The sequence below is a fragment of the Sus scrofa genome, chromosome 1 (assembly GCF_000003025.6).
Source record: "Sus scrofa isolate TJ Tabasco breed Duroc chromosome 1, Sscrofa11.1, whole genome shotgun sequence".
NCBI classification, from domain to species: Eukaryota; Metazoa; Chordata; class Mammalia; order Artiodactyla; family Suidae; genus Sus; species Sus scrofa.
Window position 1 is genome coordinate 168248981 of NC_010443.5, and position 3147 is coordinate 168252127.

Genomic DNA, 3147 nt, shown 5'->3' on the forward strand with positions numbered 1-3147 from the left:
CGGGATCTGAGCAGCATCTGCGACCTACACCACAGTTCATGGCAACGCCGGATCCTTAACCCACTGAGCGGGGCCAGGGATTGAACCTGCCACCTCATGTTTCCTGGTCAGATTTGTTTCTGCTACACCACAACGGAACTCCAAGGAAAGGATTATTAATTACTAGTAAAGATGAGAAAACTTTAAAAGTTTAAACAGTTTCCCCAAAGTCATCAACTAGTAGGGAAAGCCTGGACTAGGTATTACCCAGCTGAGAGGTGAAGAGAAACACCTTTATCTTGATCTCTCTATGCCTACACTGGGATGCCAAGAGACATCGCAGCTAGACTGGGCTTTATGGAAAGAAAGAAAACAACAATCTGCAGGCTGATTAGAACTTGAAATAACCCCTATCTTCTTCCTGAGTGACAGGAGAGCCTATGATTTCTTGACACTTCCTGTGTCACCTTAGAATGTCCCCTGGGATACAGTAGCTGGAGGGTCATTGCATTATGCCTGGCTTCAGGCTGTAAATGTGTCTCCTACTTCTTAGTTTTCCAGCTGAAATTTGGAAGCTTAGAGGCACAGTGATAGCCCAGCTTTGACCTGAGAGCAATTCCAAGATCTAGAAGAGAGACTGGAAATCCAAAAGTCTATACCTGAAGTTAAACCCCAGGGGCTCTACATCAACCCAGAGTCACCCAGACTATTCCATGAAAGCGAGTCTTGGGTGGGAACGAGCGCTTCCTTTCACAGGCTGCAATTCAACTGAACGGGCCCTTCTAACTGTAAAAACCTTCCCGATATTCATCTAAAAAATTCCTGGGAATCGTGCTTTCTGGCATGTTTGATTTTATATTAAAATCTTCCAGGAGAATTAACCTTCCAGGAAAATATGCTCTGTTTGTTCTGTGGTTTGCTGCCCTGGAACTCTCCCTCTTATGGGAGTGGGGGGAGTGGAGGAATAAGTGTCCCCCTCCCCAACCACCTCAGCAGCTATGGGTCTTTACAGTCTCAATTCAAGACAGGAAAAACTCACTGTCTTAGTCAACTTATGGAAGTGAAAAGGGGAGGGCTTCTTGCCTGTAGGATCTGCCTCTCTTGTCTCATCAGTCCCAGCCCACTGCCTGGACACACCAGCCAGCAGACAGATAGGGGAGGCTGCCTTTTCTAAATGCATCTCCCACCATCACCTCAGAGCAACCAGGGTTTTCACCTGCCTCCTGAGAGATGTTCGCCAAGGAGCCAATGAAAACCAGCTGCTAGGCAGGGTGAGGGGACCCAGACACAGGACCCCCCCAGGGCCTTCCCCGTTATGCATAATTCGGCCCCCAATCCCTCCAGAATCCAGGAGTTCCCCCAACACCCTCCGGCCCTAAGTCCTTAAGTCACTTCCATTTACAGAACTGCAGTAATGTGCTACACCACGTGAGGTACTTCGAATTCATTACCTTTCATCTCAGCAACCCTGCAAAATACATGGTCTTGTGCCCATTTTGCTAGTAGAAAACTGAGGGGAAGAGCCTTGCTTTCAGCCGCACAGTCAGTAGGGGACGCAGTGAGATTCAAACAAAGTCTGACCCTCCCCAGTGGGGACCCTGCACCTGAGGTGCAGAGGTGTGGGTCCTTACCTCCTGGGGCTCTGGGCAGTGGGCAGTGTGAAGTACACTAAAGTCCCCCTGCACTCCTGCTCTGAGAAGGGTCGCACGTGTGCACCTCCCTCCCCTTTCCTTTAGGGTCAGTTTTTTGCCATGAGAACCTCTGGTCTTCATGCAAATAGACTTCTAGTGGCTTGGGCCCCCCACACACCCCCAATCTGCAGGCCGACCCTCTTTCTGTGGCATGGCCCAGGACAGATGGGGACTCACTGGGCAGCAGGGTGCTTTCCCATGAGTAAGTTCTTGCCTATACCCTGTAGGGGTTCCTCTGTCCTCTTGCCATCATTCTGGACTCCTAATAACCCCTTTACATCACTGAAAACTGAGCTGGTGCTATAAAAACTGCAGATAAGTGACAGAGCCTACACCGCAGGGTTGCAGAGAAACACACACACACATGCACATGCACATGCACACTCGCATGCATGCACACACACTATGAGAAGTTGATCAGCCCTAGGGGTATCAATCGGCATTCTGTGCTAAGAGCCATGTGCACAATACAGGGAAAGAGAAACAAAAGAGGGACAAAAGACTCAGGATGGAGGCTAATCAGGGAAGGCCACCAGGAGGAGGCAAAATTAGAATTGAGCATGAGGAGTTCCGTGTCTTACATTGCAGTGAAAAATCAAAGGGGAACAGGGCGAGCCAGGTGCAGAGTTACGAAGATGCCAGAAGCTGCATCTTAGAGGAGGGGGAGAGAAGGTGATGCCAGGCAAGGAGAGGTCAGGCTGGCACCCAGGGCTGCTGTTCCACTTCTCTGTGTGCCCTGCTTCTCCTCACCTCCTGCCCGACACCAGCCACTGAGGAAGAGGTGACTGTTTCCTCTTCCTTATGGCAGAGGTAGAGATGTGTGACAGAGGTGTATGGTAATTCTACGTTTAACTCCCATTCCCTGGGAACAGTCATCGATAGATGCAGGAGAGGGCTCCCAGACTCATAAGGGTACTCCAGTGTTGACACCGCTTCCCCAAGCTGTGCCAATCAGGCTCTACCCCCCACCCCCAGTAGATTTAACAAGGAGATACAAAGAGGTCAGGGGATGGTCAGGAAGAGAGGGAAGGCTGACCAGCTGAAGGCTGCAGGGCACAGGAGCAGCCTGGGTCCTGCTCTCCTCAAAGCAACTGGCCTTTGACTTCTGGCATACCCCAGCAGTCTTCCAGTAAAGTTTCTCATTTTCCTTGAGTCCACTAAAATTGGTTTCTGTTCTTTGCAATAAAAATAACCACAGTTGATACAGAAGGGAAGGCGGGCAATTTTCTCATTGAGCACCCACGCGCGTCAGGAAAATTTCCCATGTCATCTCTCTTCAGCCTCCCAATGAGCACGTGGGGTAGGTATTATTATTCCTATTTTACAGGTGAAAAAACAGGCTGAGCTCCCAAGGCCAGGAGTAACGTGCCCAGGTGCTGCCTAGGAAGGAGTGGGGTTGACAACCAGGTTTGTCTGACTCCAAAGGCTCTTCCCATTCTTCCATTCTTCCCCGTGTCTCCCACATGCATAACCCCAG